The sequence below is a fragment of the Coffea arabica genome, chromosome 11c (assembly GCF_036785885.1).
Source record: "Coffea arabica cultivar ET-39 chromosome 11c, Coffea Arabica ET-39 HiFi, whole genome shotgun sequence".
Lineage (NCBI taxonomy): Eukaryota > Viridiplantae > Streptophyta > Magnoliopsida > Gentianales > Rubiaceae > Coffea > Coffea arabica.
Genome location: NC_092330.1, coordinates 17,295,074 through 17,310,457, shown reverse-complemented (window position 1 = coordinate 17,310,457; position 15,384 = coordinate 17,295,074). Strand labels below are relative to the sequence as shown.

The window sequence follows — 15,384 nt, the reverse complement described above, 5'->3', positions numbered from 1 at the left end:
GTCTTTAGGCCTTAATGTTGCTTAGGGTTAGATTAACTGCGTAATAGAAGCATGGGTCGGGAAATCTAGACACCAAGATGGCCGACAGCTCTTTTAGTGTTTTCGTAGGGTTTTTGTAACCTCTAGCCTATAAAAGGGCTTGCATTATAAGGGTTTTGGACACAAGTTGGATCAACAAAGTTTGGTTAATTTCGATTCTATTTGTTAAGAGAGATTCGAGCCTTTTTACTTGCCTTTACAAGGGTTGTGAGCAATCTTGCATCTCGTCCTAGATTGTTCTACCGACGTATCTATTAGAGTAATCACCACTGTGGAGTCGTCGGTTTACCCCCTATAATCAAATCGTGTCGTCCGTTTGATTCTAGGTTCCGTAATCCAAGCGTTGGACCTCCTCGCTAGATACTTGAGCAAACGTGCTATGTGTCTCGTAACAAGTTGATCATCGACCGTATCAGTGATGTGTGCATGGATCATGGCCCACAAAATGATCCGGTCCGAGTTCTATTGGGCCTAGTCACACATGCACGAGCAAAGCTCTTAAAGAAATCCCTCCAAGGCCTTGTTCAAACGGTCCAAGACCAACATAGAGTCCATAGGGATATTGAAGGCCCAGAAGGAGACAAGCAAAACATCTACACCATGATCCAAGCCCATGGAGAGTCAAGCGGGCCTCCAAGTGATTGGGCCGAGTTGGGTCTTTAGGCCTTAATGTTGCTTAGGGTTAAATTAACTGTGTAATAGAAGCATTGTGATACCCCAAAGTTTAGGATACTATTTTTGTTTAATCTCAAAGAAAAGATTATGGTTTTTTTTGTTTTATTTTTGTCTTAAAACATTGTTTTATTTTAAAGACTAGAAACCCTACTTGTACTTTAAAACCCTAGTTTACTTGTGACTAGCAGGTTATGTTTAAATCCCTCATATTTGAATCAAAACCCTAATTTTATTCTATGAAATTGTAAAATTCATCACACTTTTCTTAAAATTCCTTTTATTTGGAAATTATTCATTTAATATGATCCTACTACTCAAGTACTCCACAACAAGTGCAAATGAACCTAGAAAGTAGGGTTTCACTCTTCGTTTTCAAAATTGGAGCAAATTAGGGTTTTCGCGATTTTTCGCCTGATGATTATCCGGTACGGAGTGAGGATCAAATTTGGTGCTTAAGAGTGACTTTTGGATGAGGAAATATTATATGATTTGAAGTGATAATAATAAGTTAGTGATTAGAAAGTAAAAACCCTAGTATACGCGATTTAAGAAAAATCGGCTCGAATCGACGGGTACCGTTTGTTATCGGGTAAACACACCACTTGACCCATACTTTATTACCTTAATCTTCTCATTTTATTTCAGATAATTAACCCTCAAAATATCTCATACACCAGCCACAATATTTGACCAAGAAAACAAGAGAAAAGAAAAAATTTTGACTACCAATCAACTTGTGACACTTGTCACCTTTGACCCAAATCAATTCCTATCCTTTTAACCTTCTTTGAAGCTTCAATTGCACTTCATTTCAGCCTCTATTTCTGCCATATGAACCGTGAGAAAGAGAGGGAAAAGCCAAGAGAAAGAAATCATAATCCATCTTGAGTTTGGTCCACTTAAGTGAGAAAACAAGAAATCTAAACCGATTAATCAATAGTTTGAGAGCTTGGGAAGCTTAAGGAACCAGAAATTTCAAGAGGAGATGAAGTATTACTCTTGCAAGCCCTTTTGTTGAGGTATAAGGTCTGACCCATGGCTTTGGTTCTTTTATTTTTGTTTAAGATGTTATATAGCTTGTGTTTTGGTTAGATTAGTAGCTATACAAGTTGTTGTGATGATTTTGGGGTGATGTATATGACTTTGGGTTTGACTGATTTCCTTCTTATACTTGTTGTAGGAGTGGTATATGATGTATATAGGCTTGTATAAGAGGTTGTGGTAGTGATTGAATCAAGAAAATGAAGAGATTGCCCCTGAAATCCCAAATTTCCAGATTTCTGGAAAATATGACTTCCATTCTGTCCGGTTTTAGTGCTCCATGTTAGAGGCCGAAATAGCCTTAGGTTAAAACATGAAAGTTGTAGGGAATGATGTTTTAGAGATGCCTTCAAAATTTCAGCTCAATCGGAGCAACGTAGCCTATGCAAAGACTAAATTACCCCTGCTGCCCTGTTTCTACCCGAATTTGATAATTGCGTCTGTAATTGGATTATTTTGGTTGGGAATACTTCGGAATTGGTTTTTGAGGTCTTCTGATGAATTGTATCCGTGTTTCTAAGCTTTTGTATGGCTTTGGAATTTCTGGATTTGGACTTATGTAGGCTGTTTTATGATGTTTGTACTAGAATACGGTTTGTGAACCTGTTTTGCGATTCTGGTGTAGTATATTACATTTTTAACGTAGTTACACTCGAAATTGGACTGAGTGGCCTTCTTAAATATTGTATCCCCTTAAGTCCTGTATATGCCTGTAAAATTTCAGATCAAACGGATTAGTGTATCATGAGTTATAGATGAAATACTCAAGCCTGTTCTGAACATCAGATTCTGTGCGTTTTTAGTTTAGCTTCTGCCCGTGACTTATTCGGTTTTGATACCGTACTATCTAGGTGTTGACTCCTTCATAAGAAATGTAGATCTTGGTTTTAGCTTCGAATTGGTATAACGTACGACGAAATCCGAGTTTCGTAGCTCCCGTTATGACCGAAACAAGATTTATCGTCAGAACTGCCTTTGAATCTGGACAGTTCTGACGGGTACTTTGGCACTCCATTTCCGTTCTGTTCTGAATAGATTCAGGTCTTAGCCAAAATATGGAAGTTTTAGCCTTATGTCTCAGATTTCTAATGCCTTTGGAATTTCCTGATTTGGATTTGTGAGTTGGGAGTTATGGTCCAGCAAACAACCCTGTTCGTCACCCTAAGACGTAAATTTCTGGTTTAGTTTTCTACAATTTCGACCTGCTTCCATTCAGATCTAGATTAAAGTTTCTTCAGGGGATTTGTAGCCCTTTCTCATAGCTTCGAAACGGTATCTTGTTCACTTTGATCCGACATTCCTAACCTAATTTTTGATCAAAACGGTTTGAGATGGCAGATTTAGCCGTTTCCTTTTGCCGTTCCGCGCACTTGCATGTGCCAATTTTGCCGTTTCCATACTTACGTGCGTCGGCTTTTGCCGTTTTGCCTGTTTTGGGTCTGTTAGTATCCGTTTGTGATATAATGTGATAAAATCTTTATTTCAGACCGTGGTGAGCTAGGCGGAGCCGGTGGGGCCCACTACTAGCCAACACACGAAGTGATTTCCGCTTTTGTACTACTTTTGTATGTTGGGTAAGTATTCAGGCCGCTCTTGTGTGTTAGTTGCTTATGTGTTTCGATATGTATGAAGAGGGTACTTAGGCGAGGGTGTATTTTATCGCACTCGACCTAAACCCTAAATTTGCGCACATATTTGTACATGGCTTGTGTATATGAGCAATTTTGGAATTAAAACCCTTGAGCTTGTGGCTCGGGATGATTTTTGAATAATTTTGTGAAGTTTGTGAGTTTGGGGCCCGATCTCAATACCTAGATGGACTATTCGAGCCGGTTAGGGCTTGGTCGAAATCAGTCCAACTTGGTTTGAGGTCACCAAGTTTGTGAATCCGGTTCACCGAGTATGTGGACCAAGTTTGTGACCCGAGCTTGTGACTCAAGCTCAAGTTTGTGATTTCGTTCGCCCGGGCAAGTTTGTGAGGTGACTGGCCAGTGAGGGTGATAAGGTGTTCGGTGGGTATACAAGTGGAGTTCTACGGACCTTATTTGTGGTCGACGGAGTGTCGGCAGGAGGTCACGCATGGAAAACGACTTGGCTTTGGAGCCAACCTGTATCCTTCCTTTGTATTGTTACTTTTGCACTTGACTTGGCATTTTGTGAAATAATTGCTTATCTAAATGTGAAATTTATGCTTTTATCCCTGTTTACTTACTAAGCATATAGCTTACCCCTTTCCTTTTGTTTTCCTTAGCAGGGGGCCGACGCGGGGATCGCTCGGGAAGGTGTTTAGGGTTTCGATTATAGACGAGTGAACTTGTACTTGTTTTAGGTTGACTAGTAAGATGTATATATTTGTTGTGGTGGTTATAGTTCTCAGCTTTTCTAGGTTTTACTTTCTGGTACTCGTGATGTGAATTGGATGTAATATCTGAGATTTATCTTGAAATTCATTTGAGGACTGTAGTGTTTGAGTGAGTCCCGGCGAGAGCTGGGCAGGCGACCCGCCGAACCCTGGGGTACGCCCTAGGAGGTGGTGGGGCCGTCACAGGTGGTATCAGAGATTAGGCTTCAGATCTCTGTAGTGTATCCTAGGCTTGAAGTTTAGGATACCGGACTGTGGGATTTGATTTTATTTGAAAGTTAAGCAAGTGAGGGATAAAACCTATAGTTGCTTCGCGTGGTCTCTGCGCGGGGTGAGCCTGGATGAAGTGGTGAATAAGTATGAAGGACTAGATGCTCGGTCAAGCATAAGTTATGGATCATTAAATGTTATAGGCCTTAAATCTTTCTCATGGTATCTGAGGACCATAGGCAGGTACGTCAGGTAGGAATTTCGATTGTTGATAGTTTACTCTTGGGACTGCAGCTTGAGATGTGAATTATCTTATTTCGGATTCTTGTGCCTGAGTACTCTAGAGTTGAGGCACTGCTAAGTACTTGAGATTTGCAGTTTGGGAACATGAACAGGCTTTGTCTGGCTAGAGTGAGTACAAGAGATCAACGGGCACTTTGGGAAGTGGAATAAGAAACCGGACGAGGGTGGTTTTCACTGAGTGTGGGACGACAAGTCGCGTTTCTTTCATTTTGCCCTTGCATTGTCCCTACATGTCATTTACTTGTGGTATGTTAATACCTGCATATATAGTACTTGCTGCACTTGACTTTGTCTAACTCGAAATGTCTCTTGGTGTATATGGTGCATTATATTGCGTACATTTTGGCGTGACTTGTATATATATGTACACCTTTTGATCTTTTGATTATTTCGAGTTTTCCAACCCTTAGCTCGTTGATTGCAATTTCGAGGACGAAATTCTTTGAAGAAGGGGAGATTGTGATACCCCAAAGTTTAGGATACTATTTTTGTTTAATCTCAAAGAAAAGATTATGGTTTTTTTTATTTTATTTTTGTCTTAAAACATTGTTTTATTTTAAAGACTAGAAACCCTACTTGTACTTTAAAACCCTAGTTTACTTGTGACTAGCAGGTTATGTTTAAATCCCTCATATTTGAATCAAAACCCTAATTTTATTCTATGAAATTGTAAAATTCATCACACTTTTCTTAAAATTCCTTTTATTTGGAAATTATTCATTTAATATGATCCTACTACTCAAGTACTCCACAACAAGTGCAAATGAACCTAGAAAGTAGGGTTTCACTCTTCGTTTTCAAAATTGGAGCAAATTAGGGTTTTCGCGATTTTTCGCCTGATGATTATCCGGTACGGAGTGAGGATCAAATTTGGTGCTTAAGAGTGACTTTTGGATGAGGAAATATTATATGATTTGAAGTGATAATAATAAGTTAGTGATTAGAAAGTAAAAACCCTAGTATACGCGATTTAAGAAAAATCGGCTCGAATCGACGGGTACCGTTTGTTATCGGGTAAACACACCACTTGACCCATACTTTATTACCTTAATCTTCTCATTTTATTTCAGATAATTAACCCTCAAAATATCTCATACACCAGCCACAATATTTGACCAAGAAAACAAGAGAAAAGAAAAAATTTTGACTACCAATCAACTTGTGACACTTGTCACCTTTGACCCAAATCAATTCCTATCCTTTTAACCTTCTTTGAAGCTTCAATTGCACTTCATTTCAGCCTCTATTTCTGCCATATGAACCGTGAGAAAGAGAGGGAAAAGCCAAGAGAAAGAAATCATAATCCATCTTGAGTTTGGTCCACTTAAGTGAGAAAACAAGAAATCTAAACCGATTAATCAATAGTTTGAGAGCTTGGGAAGCTTAAGGAACCAGAAATTTCAAGAGGAGATGAAGTATTACTCTTGCAAGCCCTTTTGTTGAGGTATAAGGTCTGACCCATGGCTTTGGTTCTTTTATTTTTGTTTAAGATGTTATATAGCTTGTGTTTTGGTTAGATTAGTAGCTATACAAGTTGTTGTGATGATTTTGGGGTGATGTATATGACTTTGGGTTTGACTGATTTCCTTCTTATACTTGTTGTAGGAGTGGTATATGATGTATATAGGCTTGTATAAGAGGTTGTGGTAGTGATTGAATCAAGAAAATGAAGAGATTGCCCCTGAAATCCCAAATTTCCAGATTTCTGGAAAATATGACTTCCATTCTGTCCGGTTTTAGTGCTCCATGTTAGAGGCCGAAATAGCCTTAGGTTAAAACATGAAAGTTGTAGGGAATGATGTTTTAGAGATGCCTTCAAAATTTCAGCTCAATCGGAGCAACGTAGCCTATGCAAAGACTAAATTACCCCTGCTGCCCTGTTTCTACCCGAATTTGATAATTGCGTCTGTAATTGGATTATTTTGGTTGGGAATACTTCGGAATTGGTTTTTGAGGTCTTCTGATGAATTGTATCCGTGTTTCTAAGCTTTTGTATGGCTTTGGAATTTCTGGATTTGGACTTATGTAGGCTGTTTTATGATGTTTGTACTAGAATACGGTTTGTGAACCTGTTTTGCGATTCTGGTGTAGTATATTACATTTTTAACGTAGTTACACTCGAAATTGGACTGAGTGGCCTTCTTAAATATTGTATCCCCTTAAGTCCTGTATATGCCTGTAAAATTTCAGATCAAACGGATTAGTGTATCATGAGTTATAGATGAAATACTCAAGCCTGTTCTGAACATCAGATTCTGTGCGTTTTTAGTTTAGCTTCTGCCCGTGACTTATTCGGTTTTGATACCGTACTATCTAGGTGTTGACTCCTTCATAAGAAATGTAGATCTTGGTTTTAGCTTCGAATTGGTATAACGTACGACGAAATCCGAGTTTCGTAGCTCCCGTTATGACCGAAACAAGATTTATCGTCAGAACTGCCTTTGAATCTGGACAGTTCTGACGGGTACTTTGGCACTCCATTTCCGTTCTGTTCTGAATAGATTCAGGTCTTAGCCAAAATATGGAAGTTTTAGCCTTATGTCTCAGATTTCTAATGCCTTTGGAATTTCCTGATTTGGATTTGTGAGTTGGGAGTTATGGTCCAGCAAACAACCCTGTTCGTCACCCTAAGACGTAAATTTCTGGTTTAGTTTTCTACAATTTCGACCTGCTTCCATTCAGATCTAGATTAAAGTTTCTTCAGGGGATTTGTAGCCCTTTCTCATAGCTTCGAAACGGTATCTTGTTCACTTTGATCCGACATTCCTAACCTAATTTTTGATCAAAACGGTTTGAGATGGCAGATTTAGCCGTTTCCTTTTGCCGTTCCGCGCACTTGCATGTGCCAATTTTGCCGTTTCCATACTTACGTGCGTCGGCTTTTGCCGTTTTGCCTGTTTTGGGTCTGTTAGTATCCGTTTGTGATATAATGTGATAAAATCTTTATTTCAGACCGTGGTGAGCTAGGCGGAGCCGGTGGGGCCCACTACTAGCCAACACACGAAGTGATTTCCGCTTTTGTACTACTTTTGTATGTTGGGTAAGTATTCAGGCCGCTCTTGTGTGTTAGTTGCTTATGTGTTTCGATATGTATGAAGAGGGTACTTAGGCGAGGGTGTATTTTATCGCACTCGACCTAAACCCTAAATTTGCGCACATATTTGTACATGGCTTGTGTATATGAGCAATTTTGGAATTAAAACCCTTGAGCTTGTGGCTCGGGATGATTTTTGAATAATTTTGTGAAGTTTGTGAGTTTGGGGCCCGATCTCAATACCTAGATGGACTATTCGAGCCGGTTAGGGCTTGGTCGAAATCAGTCCAACTTGGTTTGAGGTCACCAAGTTTGTGAATCCGGTTCACCGAGTATGTGGACCAAGTTTGTGACCCGAGCTTGTGACTCAAGCTCAAGTTTGTGATTTCGTTCGCCCGGGCAAGTTTGTGAGGTGACTGGCCAGTGAGGGTGATAAGGTGTTCGGTGGGTATACAAGTGGAGTTCTACGGACCTTATTTGTGGTCGACGGAGTGTCGGCAGGAGGTCACGCATGGAAAACGACTTGGCTTTGGAGCCAACCTGTATCCTTCCTTTGTATTGTTACTTTTGCACTTGACTTGGCATTTTGTGAAATAATTGCTTATCTAAATGTGAAATTTATGCTTTTATCCCTGTTTACTTACTAAGCATATAGCTTACCCCTTTCCTTTTGTTTTCCTTAGCAGGGGGCCGACGCGGGGATCGCTCGGGAAGGTGTTTAGGGTTTCGATTATAGACGAGTGAACTTGTACTTGTTTTAGGTTGACTAGTAAGATGTATATATTTGTTGTGGTGGTTATAGTTCTCAGCTTTTCTAGGTTTTACTTTCTGGTACTCGTGATGTGAATTGGATGTAATATCTGAGATTTATCTTGAAATTCATTTGAGGACTGTAGTGTTTGAGTGAGTCCCGGCGAGAGCTGGGCAGGCGACCCGCCGAACCCTGGGGTACGCCCTAGGAGGTGGTGGGGCCGTCACAAGCATGGGTCGGCCAATCTAAACACCAAGATGGCCGACTGCTCCTTTAAGGTTTTCGTAGGGTTTTAGTAACCTCTAGCCTATAAAAGGGCTTGCATTATAAGGGTTTTGGACACAAGTTGGATCAACAAAGTTTGGTTAATTTCGATTCTATTTGTTAAGAGAGAGTCGAGCCTTTTTACTTGCCTTTGCAAGGGTTGTGAGCAATTTTGCATCTCGTCCTAGATTGTTCTACCGACGTATCTATTAGAGTAATCACCACTATGGAGTCGTCGGTTTACCCCCTATAATCAAATCGTGTCGTCCGTTTGATTCTAGGTTCCGTAATCCAAGCGTTGGACCTCCTCGCTAGATACTTGAGCAAACGTGCTATGTGTCTCGTAACAAGTTGATCATCGACCGTATCAGTGATGTGTGCATGGATCATGGCCCACAAAATGATCCGGTCCGAGTTCTATTGGGCCTAGTCACACATGCACGAGCAAAGCTCTTAAAGAAATCCCTCCAAGGCCTTGTTCAAACGGTCCAAGACCAACATGGAGTCCATAGGGATATTGAAGGCCCAGAAGGAGACAAGCAAAACATCTACACCATGATCCAAGCCCATGGAGAGTCAAGCGGGCCTCCAAGTGATTGGGCAGAGTTGGGTCTTTAGGCCTTAATGTTGCTTAGGGTTAAATTAACTGTGTAATAGAAGCATGGGTCGGCCAATCTAAACACCAAGATGGCCGACTGCTCCTTTAGGGTTTTCGTAGGGTTTTAGTAACCTCTAGCCTATAAAAGGGCTTGCATTATAAGGGTTTTGGACACAAGTTGGATCAACAAAGTTTGGTTAATTTCGATTCTCTTTGTTAAGAGAGAGTCGAGCCTTTTTACTTGCCTTTGCAAGGGTTGTGAGCAATCTTGCATCTCGTCCTAGATTGTTCTACCGACGTATCTATTAGAGTAATCACCACTGTGGAGTCGTCGGTTTACCCCCTATAATCAAATCGTGTCGTCCATTTGATTCTAGGTTCCGCAATCCAAGCATTGGACCACTTCGCTAGATACTTGAGCAAACGTGCTATGTGTCTCGTAATGAGTTGATCATGGACCGCATCAGTAATGTGTGCATGGATCATGGCCCACGAAATGATCCGGTCCGAGTTCCATTGGGCCTAGTCACACATGCACGAACCAAGCTCTTCAAGAAATCCCTCCAAGGCCTTGTTCAAATGGTCCAAGACCAACATGGAGTCCATAGGGATATTGAAGGCCTAGAAGGATACAAGCAAAACATGTACACCATGATCCAAAGCCATGGAGAGTCAAGCGGGCCTCCAAGTAATTGGGCCGAGTTGGGTCTTTAGGCCTTAATGTTGCTTAGGGTTAGATTAACAGCGTAATAGAAGCATGGGTCAGCCAATGTAGACACCAAGATGGGCGACTGCTCCTTTAGGGTTTTAGAATCCTATAGCGTATAAAAGGGCTTGCTTTGCAAGGGTTGTGGATACAAGTTGGATCAATACAATTTGATTAATGTCGAGTCTTCTTGTTAAGAGATATTTGAGCCTTTTCACTTGCTTTGGCAAGGGTTGTAAGCAATATTACGTCTCGTCCTAGATTGTTGTACCGACCTATCCATTCGAGTAATCACCTCTGTGGAGTCATCGTTCTAACGCCTATAATTAAATCTTATCGTCCCGCTTGATTCCAGGTTCCGCAATCCAAGCGTTGCACCACCTCGCTAGATCCTTGGGCAAACGTGCCACATTTCTCGAAACGATTGATCGAGGACCGTATCAGTGACGTGCGTAAGGATCAGGGCCCACGGAATGAGCTGGTCCGAGTTCCATTGGGCCTAGTCACACGTGTACGAGCCAAGTTCTTCATGGAATCCCTCCAAGGCCTTGTTCGAATGGTCCAAGACCAACAAGGAGTCCAAAGGGATATTGAAGGCCAAGAAGGATACAAGCAAATCATCTAGACCATGATCCAAGCCCATGGAGAGTCAAGCGGGCCACCAAGTGATTGGGCCGAGTAGGGACTTTAGGCCTTAATGTTGCTTAGGGTTGGATTAACTACGTAGTAGAAGCATGGGCCGACCCGTCTTCATACCAAGATGGCCGACTGCTCTTTTAGGGTTTTCGTAGGATTTTAGTAACCTCTAGCCAATAAAAGGGCTTGCATTATAAGGGTTTTGGACACAAGATGGATCAACAAAGTTTGGTTAATTTCGATTCTATTTGTTAAGAGAGAGTCGAGCCTTTTTACTTGCCTTTGCAAGGGTTGTGAGCAATCTTGCAACTCGTCCTAGATTGTTCTACCGACGTATCTATTAGAGTAATCACCACTATGGATTCGTCGTTCTACCCCTATAATCAAATCGTGTCGTCCGTTTAATTCTAGGTTCCGCAATCCAAGCGTTGGACCTCCTCGCTAGATACTGGAGCAAACGTGCTATGCTTCTCGTAACGAGTTGATCATGGACCGTATCAGTGATGTGTGCATGGATCATGGCCCACAAAATGATCCGGTCCGAGTTCTATTGGGCCTAGTCACACATGCACGAGCAAAGCTCTTAAAGAAATCCCTCCAAGGCCTAGTTCAAACTGTCCAAGACCAACATGGAGTTCATAGGGATATTGAAGGCCTGGAAGGAGACAAGCAAAAAAACCAACACCATGATCCAAGCCCATGGAGAGTCAATAGGGCCTCCAAGTGATTGGGCCGAGTTGGTCTTTAGGCCTTAATGTTGCTTAGGGTTAGATTAACTGCGTAATAGAAGCATGGGTCGGGAAATCTAGACACCAAGATGGCCGACAGCTCTTTTAGTGTTTTCGTAGGGTTTTTGTAACCTCTAGCCTATAAAAGGGCTTGCATTATAAGGGTTTTGGACACAAGTTGGATCAACAAAGTTTGGTTAATTTCGATTCTATTTGTTAAGAGAGAGTCGAGCCTTTTTACTTGCCTTTGCAAGGGTTGTGAGCAATCTTGCATCTCGTCCTAGATTGTTCTACCGACGTATCTATTAGAGTAATCACCACTGTGGAGTCGTCGGTTTACCCCCTATAATCAAATCGTGTCGTCCGTTTGATTCTAGGTTCCGTAATCCAAGCGTTGGACCTCCTCGCTAGATACTTGAGCAAACGTGCTATGTGTCTCGTAACAAGTTGATCATCAACCGTATCAGTGATGTGTGCATGGATCATGGCCCACAAAATGATCCGGTCCGAGTTCTATTGGGCCTAGTCACACATGCACGAGCAAAGCTCTTAAAGAAATCCCTCCAAGGCCTTGTTCAAACGGTCCAAGACCAACATGGAGTCCATAGGGATATTGAAGGCCCAGAAGGAGACAAGCAAAACATCTACACCATGATCCAAGCCCATGGAGAGTCAAGCGGGCCTCCAAGTGATTGGGCCGAGTTGGGTCTTTAGGCCTTAATGTTGCTTAGGGTTAAATTAACTGTGTAATAGAAGCATGGGTCGGCCAATCTAAACACCAAGATGGCCGACTGCTCCTTTAGGGTTTTCGTAGGGTTTTAGTAACCTCTAGCCTATAAAAGGGCTTGCATTATAAGGGTTTTGGACACAAGTTGGATCAACAAAGTTTGGTTAATTTCGATTCTATTTGTTAAGAGAGAGTCGAGCCTTTTTACTTGCCTTTGCAAGGGTTGTGAGCAATCTTGCATCTCGTCCTAGATTGTTCTACCGACGTATCTATTAGAGTAATCACCACTGTGGAGTCGTCGGTTTACCCCCTATAATCAAATCGTGTCGTCCGTTTGATTCTAGGTTCCGTAATCCAAGCGTTGGACCTCCTCGCTAGATACTTGAGCAAACGTGCTATGTGTCTCGTAACAAGTTGATCATCAACCGTATCAGTGATGTGTGCATGGATCATGGCCCACAAAATGATCCGGTCCGAGTTCTATTGGGCCTAGTCACACATGCACGAGCAAAGCTCTTAAAGAAATCCCTCCAAGGCCTTGTTCAAACGGTCCAAGACCAACATGGAGTCCATAGGGATATTGAAGGCCCAGAAGGAGACAAGCAAAACATCTACACCATGATCCAAGCCCATGGAGAGTCAAGCGGGCCTCCAAGTGATTGGGCCGAGTTGGGTCTTTAGGCCTTAATGTTGCTTAGGGTTAAATTAACTGTGTAATAGAAGCATGGGTCGGCCAATCTAAACACCAAGATGGCCGACTGCTCCTTTAGGGTTTTCGTAGGGTTTTAGTAACCTCTAGCCTATAAAAGGGCTTGCATTATAAGGGTTTTGGACACAAGTTGGATCAACAAAGTTTGGTTAATTTCGATTCTCTTTGTTAAGAGAGAGTCGAGCCTTTTTACTTGCCTTTGCAAGGGTTGTGAGCAATCTTGCATCTCGTCCTAGATTGTTCTACCGACGTATCTATTAGAGTAATCACCACTGTGGAGTCGTCGGTTTACCCCCTATAATCAAATCGTGTCGTCCGTTTGATTCTAGGTTCCGTAATCCAAGCGTTGGACCTCCTCGCTAGATACTTGAGCAAACGTGCTATGTGTCTCGTAACAAGTTGATCATCGACCGTATCAGTGATGTGTGCATGGATCATGGCCCACAAAATGATCCGGTCCGAGTTCTATTGGGCCTAGTCACACATGGACGAGCAAAGCTCTTAAAGAAATCCCTCCAAGGCCTTGTTCAAACGGTCCAAGACCAACATGGAGTCCATAGGGATATTGAAGGCCCAGAAGGAGACAAGCAAAACATCTACACCATGATCCAAGCCCATGGAGAGTCAAGCGGGCCTCCAAGTGATTGGGCCGAGTTGGGTCTTTAGGCCTTAATGTTGCTTAGGGTTAAATTAACTGTGTAATAGAAGCATGGGTCGGCCAATCTAAACACCAAGATGGCCGACTGCTCCTTTAGGGTTTTCGTAGGGTTTTAGTAACCTCTAGCCTATAAAAGGGCTTGCATTATAAGGGTTTTGGACACAAGTTGGATCAACAAAGTTTGGTTAATTTCGATTCTCTTTGTTAAGAGAGAGTCGAGCCTTTTTACTTGCCTTTGCAAGGGTTGTGAGCAATCTTGCATCTCGTCCTAGATTGTTCTACCGACGTATCTATTAGAGTAATCACCACTGTGGAGTCGTCGTTCTACCCCCTATAATCAAATCGTGTCGTCCATTTGATTCTAGGTTCCGCAATCCAAGCATTGGACCACTTCGCTAGATACTTGAGCAAACGTGCTATGTGTCTCGTAATGAGTTGATCATGGACCGCATCAGTAATGTGTGCATGGATCATGGCCCACGAAATGATCCGGTCCGAGTTCCATTGGGCCTAGTCACACATGCACGAACCAAGCTCTTCAAGAAATCCCTCCAAGGCCTTGTTCAAATGGTCCAAGACCAACATGGAGTCCATAGGGATATTGAAGGCCTAGATGGATACAAGCAAAACATGTACACCATGATCCAAAGCCATGGAGAGTCAAGCGGGCCTCCAAGTAATTGGGCCGAGTTGGGTCTTTAGGCCTTAATGTTGCTTAGGGTTAGATTAACAGCGTAATAGAAGCATGGGTCAGCCAATGTAGACACCAAGATGGGCGACTGCTCCTTTAGGGTTTTAGAATCCTATAGCGTATAAAAGGGCTTGCTTTGCAAGGGTTGTGGATACAAGTTGGATCAATACAATTTGATTAATGTCGAGTCTTCTTGTTAAGAGATATTTGAGCCTTTTCACTTGCTTTGGCAAGGGTTGTAAGCAATATTACGTCTCGTCCTAGATTGTTGTACCGACCTATCCATTCGAGTAATCACCTCTGTGGAGTCATCGTTCTAACGCCTATAATTAAATCTTATCGTCCCGCTTGATTCCAGGTTCCGCAATCCAAGCGTTGCACCACCTCGCTAGATCCTTGGGCAAACGTGCTACATTTCTCGAAACGAGTTGATCGAGGACCGTATCAGTGACGTGCGTATGGATCAGGGCCCACGGAATGAGCTGGTCCGAGTTCCATTGGGCCCAGTCACATGTGTACGAGCCAAGTTCTTCATGGAATCCCTCCAAGGCCTTGTTCGAATGGTCCAAGACCAACAAGGAGTCCAAAGGGATATTGAAGGCCAAGAAGGATACAAGCAAATCATCTAGACCATGATCCAAGACCATGGAGAGTCAAGCGGGCCTCCAAGTGATTGGGTCGAGTAGGGACTTTAGGCCTTAATGTTGCTTAGGGTTGGATTAACTACGTAGTAGAAGCATGGGCCGACCCGTCTTCATACCAAGATGGCCGACTGCTCTTTTAGGGTTTTCGTAGGATTTTAGTAACCTCTAGCCAATAAAAGGGCTTGCATTATAAGGGTTTTGGACACAAGATGGATCAACAAAGTTTGGTTAATTTCGATTCTATTTGTTAAGAGAGAGTCGAGCCTTTTTACTTGCCTTTGCAAGGGTTGTGAGCAATCTTGCAACTCGTCCTAGATTGTTCTACCGACGTATCTATTAGAGTAATCACCACTATGGATTCGTCGTTCTACCCCTATAATCAAATCGTGTCGTCCGTTTAATTCTAGGTTCCGCAATCCAAGCGTTGGACCTCCTCGCTAGATACTGGAGCAAACGTGCTATGCTTCTCGTAACGAGTTGATCATGGACCGTATCAGTGATGTGTGCATGGATCATGGCCCACAAAATGATCCGGTCCGAGTTCTATTGGGCCTAGTCACACATGCACGAGCAAAGCTCTTAAAGAAATCCCTCCAAGGCCTAGTTCA

The 15,384-nt window shown here is 42.3% G+C and overlaps 2 long non-coding RNA genes across 2 annotated transcripts; both read left to right on the top strand.

Annotated features, from left to right (window-relative positions):
• Window positions 1–1,537: 1,537 nt before the first annotated feature.
• LOC140016690 (uncharacterized) lies at window positions 1,538–4,205 on the top strand. Its single transcript, XR_011822888.1, has 2 exons — window positions 1,538–1,733; window positions 4,007–4,205. It is a non-coding gene; the product is annotated as an uncharacterized lncRNA (long non-coding RNA).
• A 1,673-nt stretch (window positions 4,206–5,878) lies between these two features.
• On the top strand, window positions 5,879–8,546 carry LOC140016689 (uncharacterized). Its single transcript, XR_011822887.1, has 2 exons — window positions 5,879–6,074; window positions 8,348–8,546. It is a non-coding gene; the product is annotated as an uncharacterized lncRNA (long non-coding RNA).
• The last annotated feature ends 6,838 nt before the right edge of the window (window positions 8,547–15,384 follow it).